The sequence below is a fragment of the Ornithodoros turicata genome, unplaced genomic scaffold (genome assembly GCF_037126465.1).
Source record: "Ornithodoros turicata isolate Travis unplaced genomic scaffold, ASM3712646v1 ctg00001087.1, whole genome shotgun sequence".
NCBI classification, from domain to species: domain Eukaryota; kingdom Metazoa; phylum Arthropoda; class Arachnida; order Ixodida; family Argasidae; genus Ornithodoros; species Ornithodoros turicata.
This window is the reverse complement of record NW_026999462.1, coordinates 163,168-175,903: the sequence shown is the minus strand read 5'-3', so window position 1 is coordinate 175,903 and position 12,736 is coordinate 163,168. Positions and strand designations below refer to the sequence as shown.

General features: G+C 48.0%; 1 pseudogene; it reads right to left on the bottom strand.

Moving 5' to 3' along the window:
• LOC135376425 (bromodomain-containing protein 3-like) overlaps positions 1-12,736 on the bottom strand; it is a 64,518-nt pseudogene that overhangs the window by 49,624 nt on the left and 2,158 nt on the right.

The following is a 12,736-nucleotide window of genomic DNA, read 5'->3' as shown; positions in this document are numbered from 1 at the left end:
AAGCGCACTGGATTTGCCCACGTTTCACGACAAACATGGGGCAAGGAATATTACTGCGGGACTTTTGTGGCGAGTGTTACCCGGCTATCTTTTTTTCACCTTCACTTCGCACAGAAGGGCAACAAAACGGGGGAAGCATATGGGTCAAAAACTTAATCGCACCCATTTACAGTAGAACCCCTTTGTAGTAAACTCTCTGGGACCATGATGAAATTTTACTAGATCAGGAGTTTTACTATATCAGGTGTGCCATTGAATGTATGGGGTTGTATCGGGACCGCAGTTGTCGTTTACTATAAGCAGAGTTTTACTACAAGAGGAGTTACTATAAAGAGGTTCTACTGTATATGAAGGAGGGAGTGGTGGGTACACGTACGACATAGAAAGTATCGCGCTAACCTTTGATGAGGGCGTAGCCATGACTGAATTGGTTGCAGGTAAGGAGTTTGTCGCAACGACCAGGTTGCTGCCTCCCACCTCGTGAGGCGGTGCCCCACTGCTGGGACTGTGGGTGGGAGTGGCAGCCGCCGCGGCCGCAGCCAGGGCCGCCGCCTGTTGGGCATAGGTGGTCGACCTCAACGTCGGCGAGGAAGCAGTCGTACTGTTTGTGCTGCCGGACACCGCAGAGGAAGGGGGAGGGGCGGAGGAGACCGTTGACGTTGGCGGAGGCGTGGGGAGCTCCGGAGATCCGACCGGCGAGTGGGAGTTGGCCACCTGGTGCGACGAAGATGCTGGGCTCACTGCATTGCTGCTGCGCGCTGGACTGGGACCTGCGGCGAGGTGTAAAGGGGGGGAATGTTGGCCACACTGGGTTTCGCATGGAGGGTGTGGCACCACTCACCCTTTCCCCTCGTACCACCTGCTTTCCCTTTCTTTCCTTTCCCTTTCGCACCCCCCGACTTTGGTGGTGGCAGAGGGAGATCCACTTCCTGAAAAGAGAGCCCATCCTCCGTCACAGTGACAAATTTGCGACTTGCAGAGTGAAACTCGTCAGCGACTCAACGCTGCTGACTGTTTTTTTTCTCTCTCTCTCACACATTTAGAGGAACCAAGAGCACTGTACCCTCCCCCCATCTAAAAATAAGCGTGCAGCAAAAAAACTAAGGCTCGCGCACCTCTTTGGGCATCTCACTGATCTTTGTGAGGAACAGCTTCTCCAGGGTCTGTGCCATCAACACTACATCCTCTCCTGGCTTGTTATAGACGTAGCAGTTGGTGAACATAGTGTTGAAATCCCTATGCACTCGCTTGCATCATAGTAGTAGCAGTTCTCCAGCCTCTTCTTTATCGTGCCCAGGTCCATCGGGTGCTTAATGATCCTATGGTAGTCCTAGAAAACGGAAAGCATACGCTGAGAACTCACACAGAGTACGTTCTTACTACGGACTAATCCAACTGCACCAGCAAGACTTCTGCACGAGTCCACTTTGCACTGGTGAACAAATCAGTTTGTTACGAAGAGGAGGAAACAAAAAAATTGAAGAGTTGACAAATAAATGTTTGTTACGACTTCTCTCGCATTATAAACTCAATAGACCTCTACCCGAGAACGTCATCATGACGTTGGCGGACAGACAAACCGAAACAAATCGAAAAGGGAGGGCTGGGTCCCACGAATGGGCACTTGTTCGCTGCCTCCTACCGAAAGAAAAGCAGGACCGAAGGTTCCGTCCCTTTCAGGGACCATCCATCGTAATCCCCTCAAGACTGTGGCTTTCGGGCGCGACCTTGTTCGCCCCTAGCTTCGAGCGTAGTTCCACTCTACCAAATTGGTGGCGCTGTCAAACACTATGACGTCATCCGCTTATAAACAGGGAGAGGTCTACTTCCAGTGTATTCTACTCAATTTTGAATGCAGTTCCAGAAGTCAGAGAGATGGCCGGCTCGGAAGGTGTAAGGGTTTAAACTCACGGGCAAGTTGAGCTTGACTGTGTCGACTGGCTGCTGAAAGGCCAGGCAAACTGGTGCTTCCAGATGGCCTTCATCACTACCTTGAGCAGGTGCTGAAGCTGGTTGGTGTTTCGGTGCTTTTTGGTGGTGGGTGGCACGAATGGAGGCTGCACGATCCCGTTCACCGGCTCCAGGATCGGCTCCTCCTCCCGTATCGAGCCACTCTCGTTAGTGCTCTGCGCAGAAGGCACACATCAGGAAAATTCCCCCGGGCCTCTTGGAGAGGGCTGTGACACATCCCCCAACAAACCAAGGATTAACATACAGGGTGCGCCAGAGTGTTGGGAAGCTAAAGTAGATGTTAGAGGACGCATTATGCCCCAAACTTTTTTATGTCGATACTGCCACTTGGCCCGTTGCTCTGCGGATAAATCGTGAAAATTTAAAAACTGCTGCTGCCTAACATTTCCAATCGTCTGTACTTGTGTTTCAGCTCCTTCCATCAGATGGTGTCACAGTCAAACGTGGTGTTGCAGACGAGATCGAAACCAAGTTCCTTGGTTCCACTGGAACTGAATGCAGAGGACTACTGTGCGAAGTCGTCTGCAACACCGTGTTCGGCGTGTCGCCATCTGATGGAAGGAGCTAACACACAGGTATAGCCGATTGGAAATGTTAGGCAGCGGTGTTTTTCAATTTTTACGATTTATCCGCAGAGAAACGGACCAAGTGACAGTATTCACATAAATTCTGGGGGCATAGTACGTCTTCTAACACATACATTAACTTCCCGACACTGTTTCTATTTGTTTTATCTCCGTTACAAACCCCAAAGTTTACTTTGGCAAATCCTGTACAAATGACAGCTACGTGCATAAACGCGATGCAACACCCTGAGTTCCGCAGCAAAGGCGGGACCGATGCGAAGGAAACTGCTCCGTTTACTGGGCATATTAAATGTGGTCCCGGATTGTTTCCAGAAGTGGACAGGCCAAGCCTTGTGCAGATTGCTGTTGTAAAAATATAATTTACAAATAAAATTTTAAAAATATTGCTTCTTCACTTAAGCCTGGTCTGCACTAATGCGTTTCGACACATCTAACTGTCGGTGTCTCTGTGTGATGAACGCAAGGATTTCGAGTTAGCGTCTGCACTTTTGCGACGATACTTTACGCGAAACGACTTACAGCAGACGACGTGAAGTAAAGTAAGAGAAGATGAGAGCGCAGCTGCACGGTTACCGTGGCAACAGCCGGCACATTCCTTGCGCCACCCCGTGCAAAAATTGAACTTTGCAAACCTATGCGTCCGTTGCTTTCGAAGGGGCTCGTGCCGATTCGCAGACGGACGCATTGAAACGCGGACAAGGCTTTACTGAGGCTACCAAAGGTGCGCCAAGCTTTGTATGTTACATCTCTCACTTTTTCTGATCGACACCATCAATGGCATCATGCAGGAAGAATTCCGCAGCATATTTGCATTGCACAAATACAAACTCAAGCAACTCTGGCGATTTGTTCCGTTTATGCGCCTCCCCTTTAGGGAGACCGCCCTGTGCCACGAGTAACAAAATTCATCCCCTCAACCAATGAGGTTCTATGCCGGTTTGTTACAGGCACTACGCAGAGACCCTCAAAATAACCGCAAGCATCTTTAATGCATTCCTGGGCACTAATACATTCGCTATGCGGGTTATCATCGAAACACTGGCTAGTATAATGGCGACATAGACTTGAAACCACAGAAAAAAAAAAAGAAAACGAGTGCTGCTACCCGACCCACTGCCGGAGTGACTGAGAAACCAGACGAGACGTCAGAAACCTCCTTCAGTGGCGTGAGCAAATTATACGAGCGATGGCAAGCTACTTGGAGAGGGTACACTGGGCAGCAGCTCCCCACACTCTAGGTGTGAGCTGTGCCTTAATTGAATTTACTGATGTGGCAAAAATTGTGCGTGTGTCTGGATAAAGGTAATCCTTGAAAACCATTTTCCACTGACAACTTGAGAAAGTTTTCCAGAGAGCTTTGCCTCCCCTCCCCTTTAGGGTTCTGTATCCTGCTCACAACAACGTGTAGAAAAAAAGTTTTTTCTTTCCTTCTTTCTTTCCTCAATAGCCTGTCATCAACTATGATGCGACCGCATCGGTCAAGGTGTCACAACCCCCTCGCCCTTATCAGAAACCAGGGGCTCACCATGTCGTTCCGGTTACTATCGTCTTGGGTGCCTCCCATGCTGCAAAAGAAGAAAAATCGCAATGTGTTCGGCAGCCAGCAAATTTCTTCTATCATAATTCAGTGCACAAACACACACAAAAAATTCCCAAAATACTTCAACAGGGGCATTTAATACACAAAAAAGCAGTTCATGCTCATTCGAGAGACATATTCTGGGCCCGGCAATGATAATGGCGAATTGGAATGGTCATTCCCTGGCAGATTTTTTTAATAGTCAGATTCCGAGTAACTGCGGTCGCTCTGCCAAAATATAGCGCATTCTCTTGGCGCTTGGAAATTCCACGACCAGTCCGCGATCAGTCCGCAACCGGTCAGCGGATTGCCCAACTATACAGACCACTTTAATGTTTGCAAACAACGCGCGGGTTTAGTGTGGACAAAACACACTGAACGCAGCGTGCAAACGCTTTCCGCAAGCGCGTCGTTGGCCGTGTTGCACTGCCACCCCCGCTTTCGAATGCCTCCTCCCACGATGCCAGAATAATTCGGAGCTCCGAAGAAATCAGTATTTTTGTTGCTACGAGACCAAGTAGTTTCTGAACAGTATACAACATGACGAATCGACAAATGAAGCAGCCCAACCACATAACGTGCTGCTGATCACAACTGGATCGTAGTTTAGCTAATATTTTTGCCGAGCCAGCCACTTCACCTTAGGCGAGCTATTGGGCTGTTTCCAAGAACGAAGCTAATTTGCTAACACGCCCTGGTTCGTGTTAGGATCGTATTTGTACACAGCTATTGAGAGAGAATTTCACGAATGCGATGACGGGAAAATTGTCGGTTTAACTGCAGCAATCCAACGATTTCCACGTTGCACGGAAACTGATCTAGTAGCCCCTTTTCCATCGGACTGTGTACCCGAAGGGCACGGTGTGCCTTGTGGATTGCTTGTGTTCCACGAGAACAGCGATCACTTCAATTAAAGACTGCAGCTGTTTCGCCCGCACCAAGCAGACGCCCTGCTGACTGCACCCCAACCGCAAGAGTGCGACAAGCTGGTCTATATCCTGTGTTGTCACATCCGCACCAGGAACTGTCGAGAGGGTACTCATTCGCGCGGGGTAGCAGACGAAGAAACCCGAAGACCAGCGATTGCAACACCTAGCGTGGTCCGAGTGACTAAAAACCGTTGAACTCCTGCCACTCATGTTCTGGTGGCGATGGTAATGTGATCCAGCGCCAGGCCGCACTGCCATGAAATGACCACCCAAATTCGCCATAAGAAAATGCTGCAGCGTCCCTTCCCATGTTGGTCAGAGTCACTCCATAAATGATAAGTGGTTGAACTTTATATGTAATCATTGTCAGCACATTCCATATTTTTCCTCACCCTCCCAAGAACAGAGACCAGGTTTCAACATTTGATCCGATTTCAGATTTATATTTGCTACGGGGTCGTAAAACAACCTCTTGGGCCTTCTAGATAGAACTCGCGAATTGCATTTCTTATCTCAAAACATTCAAGCACGCTATTTCAGCCAGTCATGCGCACGTGACCGTCAAATCGAAACTGGGTGCAAACACGCAGTTTAGTTCTTCGAAACAACAAGGTTCCGTCGAATCAAATTTTGCACACCCTCTAGGGGGTTGCGTAGAGTAATTCCAGATTATCCCAGATAAATGTAACAGACGAGTATTTGCACCGATGTGAACCTGCACTGAAAGTTTCGCAGCGTAGAGGGTAAGAGACGTAAAGTAAATGGGCACCGCGAAAACCGAAACTCACGCAGCTCTGACATTACAGCCCTCGCCACTGCCAGCGCACAAGAAGTCACGTGCACATGGCTGCCAATGATAATGGCTTTGTATCTCGCTAAGTAGGATAAATAGAAAAATAATTTTTCGCCTAAGCATTCCGGTGCGCCGTACAATGCGTCCGTGATGTAATGACCCACATCCGTAAAAGTGTCCCAGCCCCTTTAAGGGCAACCTCCATGGAGCGAATTTTTGCAGCGAAGTTCGCGCGGCACACTGCCACGCGCCTCCCGCCGCCAGATGTTCGCCGGCACCAGCTCCATGGAGCGAAAAACCAGCGGACGGCGTCGGGAAGTCATGCTGTGATGTCACTGTTGCCAGGGTATAACGTGAAAGCTTAGTGAAATCAGCTGCTCGGAAAAGTCCATTTAATATCACAAATTTCGCAACTAAATCCAACAACTATCTGAAAAGATGCGCCCAGCAACGTACCGAAAGGCATATTCACTACTGCGAAAGGAAAACATGTTTCTTGGCAGAGAATGCCTCACGTTCTAACGATGCAGTTGGCGAAACAGCGAGCAGACGACAGCACCCAGTTGCAAGAAGAGGACGATGACGATGATTCACGAGAGCAGACTACCACGTGCAGGCGATCTGGCATAGATTCGTAGCGGAAGAGCACTTTGATTGGTTCATCTGCAGTTGATGCTTCCAGAATCGCGGACGCTGGGCGAAAATATCTGGCATGGGCAGATCGGCGGCGGACGCTCACATTTTTGACGCCTCGCGCAGGGCGTCCGACGCTGAGCGAAGTTCGCAGCTTTTTCGCTGTACATTCGCTCCATGGAGGTTGCCCTTTAAACGGCAGTGAAACGCAAGTCTAATCTCGAAATCGGCCTACGGCTCCAGACCGTTCCATCAAACGGAATCTTATCTAACTGCAAGTAACGAGCAGTACCTGCAACAGTGAAATGGCCGATGTCGACACGAGGGTGTTTTCAGTACGGGAATGAGGGTCGGGTAGTTGGAAGACATTCACAGTGTGCAAGCAGCAAGGGCGACACGAACGGAAGAACTGACAGAGGGAGGTATGTGAAGCGTCTTTCACAGCGGCACACGGTGCTGCACAAAGTGCCCATGTGACATCCGCGAGTCTCTCTCCTATGGAAGTCTGTTATCCTAGAATGGCATACCGCACAAGCTGGCGTCTTTGCAAACGTGTTCTCCCTTTACTATGTACGTTGTTTTTTCTTTATTTCGTTTTTTCATTCGAACGTGCGTCGTGTAGCAAATGCAGCCAGTTGCGAGCAACTGCGGCTGGCGTCAATTCTTCCGTCCCATCGTTGCTGCTTGTATGTAACGGGATGACTTCGCACACAACAAACACCACGAGTGATTTGCAAAAAAAAAAAAAAAGTGCACTGCAAATTTTCTCAAGGTAGTAGCGCTCGGAACCCCCCCTTTACACATGGCAACATCAAAGAAACGTCCCAACCAGCACCCACAAGTCATAATGGATGTCTGCCTACCGAGGGTTCTAAGTCTGGATCAGGACACTCTTGAATCATCCTTACAAGGGAGGCAGACACGTGAGCAATCGCAGTGGCTACAAGGAAAACGCTCTCATGGTAGAACAAACATACAGTTGGGCAACTCACACAGGACAGCAAAGGCAAAAAAAGAATAAAGAAAACATGCAAAATCAAATGATGGGAAAAGTATGTTTTTGGCTCCACTACCAGCTATTGCAAAGCAGGCACGCGGTGCAGGCCCCTGTGTTTGGCACAGAAGGCTATCTTGGCACCTGGCGATGAAACTCCAATAATCATCAAATAAAGTTGTTTGTTTGGCATAGAAACTGGAGGTACATTATACAAGCATAACTACACCTAGAATTGAGAAGTGCACAGAGTATCTGCAATTGCGTCCTATACTTTTCAAGTTACGGTACAAATGCAACCCCGGTTCCTCGCCTCACAGTTACGAGGGGAAATTTCGTGCGCTGCTTTCCAACTAGAACAGCGGAAGTACAGTGAAAGTGGCGTACTCCGCAAGAAATGCCCATGAACTGAGCGGGAAACCTTGCTTCGCTGTTACACAAGTCAGACAACGTGGGTTTCCATCACGTATCGAAGCTAGTATGCACGAGATGCTGCATGCTGTATTTACAAAGTAAGGGCAAGTTCCCACATATAGCGCTTTGCTGCACAGCGCTAGAAAACTGCGCTATATTTTTCTCCTCGCATTGCTGAGAACCGCTATTAAAACAACTCTTGTCGAAGTAGAGCCTCGGTCAACTTTTCTAGCGCCATTTTGAGCGGCGAATCTGCGTTAACCAATCGAGAGCTTCTTTCAGCCGTGACGTCGCGGAAGTTGGGGTTCGTTTTGCTTCCGATTACTCGAAGCAGCAAAGCAGGAAGGCGACGACGACGTGAAATGGCCACGAGTTTCATCTGCCGATGCATGGCTGTTTGGTTACTATGGTTCGGTATCGCGATCGCAGCATCGAAAGTGCCATCCGCGTTCATGCTGCGGATACCAGACGCGGACAGCAAACAATCGCGGTAGTACCGGAGCACCACGTCGCAACGAGATGTCCCGCGACTGCAGCAGGATAGCGCTCCGTGCTCCGTCGTATGTAAGAACGGCAAGCAGAAAAACAGCGCCAGATTTTGAGAGCCACCTTCTAGCGCTATAAAGCGAAGCGCTGTACGTGGGAACTGGCCTTGAGGGGCTGATGGAGACTATTGGAAGGGGGCTCCTCAAATAGCAATTGCCTCCTCAGTAATTGCATATTCCAGATACGGTCACCAAGTAGGTCCGTATGGACAATGCCGCAGCCTATCCAGATTACACTTTTGCATCGGCAATCCCCAGTGGGAATGGTCGCTAGATTTACGAGAAATCATTGCAACAGCAGGTAGCGCAACAGGTGACATAAGTAAAATGAAACAGTAAAATGACACCAATGTGGCATCCTGGCAGAGTAGTTAATGATTGCTGAACTTAAAAACGTAACACGGCTTCAGTGACGCAACAAGTAAAAATTAACGTGCAGTGAATAAAGTGAATGAAATACTAGTAGGATAAAACAACTCAGCACCCCATTCGGCATCACTGCTGTAGTGTCATTGTCAAAGGCAGTACTGCAGTTCTTTTTGTGACAATTTTTAGAAACACATTGGGAAACTTTCAGTGAAATCAAGCAGCTAGCGAGACATCTTCAAAGGAGCGACACACAAACTAAACAGCTGATGGGACAGACAACACTGCATCATTTCCACAGCCAAATGTTCTGTAGGGTTCCCTACTGATACAGCCTTCCGATGTGCAGCTCTATAGGAAATCAACACAGAAGAGCACATCCAAGCAGTCAATCTTTAATGAGCAACTTCGCTAGATCATTAAGAGCCGAGATGGAATTGTGGAAAAAATAAAAATAAAAAAAATGAAAAGCGTCACTGGAGCCAGTGTTGGGTGTCACCACCGTGAGCTCAACAACCTTCACATTGCAGTGTTTTCACACTTCCATACTCAGGAATTTCACAAAAGATACAGTGTACTGCGGTGAACTCCGCAATGTGTACTACACGTGGCGTACCACGTTTCACCAATCGAGCAACATGTCACCCTGCCACCACTGGCCTGCATGTACCACTCCCTCACCCAGAAAAAGCCCTCACAGCAAGAAGGAACGTTCTTTACCGTCACGGATCTGATGTTTACAGATACACTGTCAGCTATAAAGGTCAGAATTGGATAGCCGAATAATTTGAACTGCCATCGTACAGCCCCTTGTCAACCTGGAGAAGGAGAAAGGAAAAAGCTCAGTTTACGAACGACCCTTTTTTATTTCATCATGAGATGGATGTGAGAGAGAATGTACTTTATGGGCTAATGAAAAAAAAAAAAAAGAAAGCTAAAAGAAGTACATTGTGCTATCCACCCTGCAATGAAGAAAAAAAAAAAAAAGAAACTAGTAGGAACAGTCTTTTGAAGCTATGGCATACACGAGAATACCAAATGTACACAAAAAAATTCATTGACATTTGGTCCAGTTTGTCATATATTAAGAAAAGCCTCTCTGCAGATGTATCGACCTGTACTGTCCACTAAGCGGCTCGTGTATGTGGCTTGGGTAGCTTTGCATAATGTGCACGTTTGATGTATAGTAAATCTGCCTTATAGAATCACTTACAAGTAATCCCCTAAGAAAATGGTCGAATGAAACTCCTTCCTAATTCCCTGTGGCTTTCAAGGTGCTAGCTAATATTCTCACTCGATAGATAATGCATTTTGGATCTGTTTCGGGCAGGACCCTTTCCCAAATACAACGCATGCTCAGGGCAGTCAACACCGCGACAGCCTTGCTGGCGCCGCTCCAAGGCTGGCTTTGTGATTGGGTGCTTTGCACGCGGGTTTGTTTTGGCGCACCACACGAGTGGCCTGCTGAGGAGTCGCAAAACTGCGACAGTGTTAGGAAGGAGGTCCGCTGGGTATTGACAATGTGTAGCATTCATTCATGTGACACAGCTCACAGGGGAGCGCCACAGACCCTAGCGGATATGCCGCCACGATGTCACAGTTCGGAACGTCTGACGCTATTAAAGGGGCACTAAATCCACTAAAGGGACGCTTTGAGGGAAGTTTGGCGACACCACAAGACGATATGCCCAACTGCTTCGGTGTTCGCATCACAGATGGCGCAAGCTCTTCGTCGGCTTTCTGGACACTGCATAGTGTTCCGCCTTGCCCACGGTTCTTGGTTATTGCAGCCAGCTAACCAGCATTGTGTCCAGCTAACGACCTGGATTACACATATCAGTGAGAGTTGGCAAAGAGGCAGTAGACTTCCTTTCCCTCCTGCCAGATTGTCACTGCGGTTTCCTCGCAGCACCATCACGGAGATGCACGCCACAGATTTTGGCACCCAGTGTTTCCAACACACGCAATGTTTGCTCCGGACTTGCCCGTAATCTTGCGGTGAGCGACTGATCCGTACCTCCTGGGGAGAGAGTGCTTTTTCCCTGTGCTACACCTGGGCACGGTCTGTGTGTGATGCATGCTGTGCCTGTTGGCTGCCACCTTTCGGATCTCGCTTTAGGATTGGCCTTCTTCGGACACCACCTTCGTGTGAGAGCCGGTGACGACAGCGGATTGTTCCGCCACGAACGTGCCGCCAACGGAACATCCTGAGACCACGTTCATCGTCGTTTTTGGTCCCCCGGTCTCGGGTTTTTAGGTTATAGAACATCCTTGCGGTTTCAAGATGTGTTTTGCTTTGTGAAGAGCTTTTCTAAATGCAATGCTTTCCTAAATTCACTTCCGTAACTACTGAGATCAACTTCCCCCCCAAAAAGTGTTGAAGGAAGTAAGAACTGCTATCTGCAGGTATTTAGTTACGGGTGTAATAGGTGTAATATTGTTCTTCTATGCTTCGAAATTCTATTTACAATTTATTGTTCAATAATTCTCCTTCATAACGTGTGCAGCATTAAACAGGGTGTCTACCGAACTGTAGCCTTAAAATTCCCTGACTTTTCCAGGTTTTCCCTGACTATTTCAAGTGAATTCCCTGACAAAAACAAAAGGGAACTTGGTGTCTGCTCCTACGTTTTGATACAGATCCCTCATATAACATACCATTTATCAAGTATTAGTGAGGCTATCCTACTTTGCTACCTCAGAGCTTGTCGTACTGGCGGACGGATACTCGCGGTAACGTTGCTGCGGCATTACCGCTCAACCACCGGTCGGCACTCTTGATTCGCCGCGCATCATCACGGCACCTGTCTGTGATTTTCCCTGACTTCAGCTGCTTTTTGGCCAAATTCCCTGACAATCCCCTGACTTTTCCAGTCACATCAAAATTCCCTGACAATTCCCTGTTTTCCAGGTTGGTACACACTCTGTTAAAACAAAAACACACTTTTTTTTGTCGGATGCGGGTGAGTAGATGTACTGCAATCCAGATACTTCTATCCATTCTTATGCCATCCGAATAACTGTAGCACCCAATCATAATGTTCTGGTCTACACACTTAACAGTGAACTTCACCACATAGCACACTCCTAGCCAACCATCATACCGAACGACGACGTTCTCGTCCCTGATTTGTTGAAAACGGAAAGTGACGCCTATTTTGTCGTCGTACATAATGGATACATAATAGTCTCCGCCTCCCGTTCTCAACAAATCAGGGCCGAGAACGCTGTCATTCGGGGTGATGGTTGGCTAGGAGCGCGCCATATGTGGTGAAGACACGGACCTATCGGATTCACTCATACGAAAGGTGTCACAACCAACAAGTTAACATCGTTGTTTGGAGCCGACACAGTCGGCGGGCTAGCTTGGTATTAAATGTATTTATTTTCTCGAATCGTGCACTCAGTCATTTGTAAAAATTATTCACGATTCCAGGGCTGTTTTCTTTTGCGGGATAAGCATCAAGCTGTGTTCGCGAGTACAATTTTTCGTGATTTGAGCAGTCGCGAAATTTGCGAAAATTAAGGCATCTCGAATAGAAACATGTTTACAGTATATGTTGCACCCAACTATGTGTTCCCGGTCCTTAACTCACTGAATTGACTCGAACGTATGAACACCATGTTACATCTGTAACCTCACAGCATCCCTACAGAAAAAAAATAAATAAATAAAACTTGCCCCAGGAATCTTGTCGTGGCTGAAGACCTCACTCATGACCCTAGCGCTTATTTAAGGTCGATTCACACGATGCAACTTTTTGCTGCAACTCTGTTCCCGCTACAGTTGCGCGCAACCGAGGTTGCACCAAATAGGTCCCTTTCATACGGCGAGCAACTCGGAATGCCGTAGTGGTCACAGATGGCGCGAAAAAACGTTATCATTTTCCACCAATCGTACTGCGAATTCCGCTCGTTAAGACTT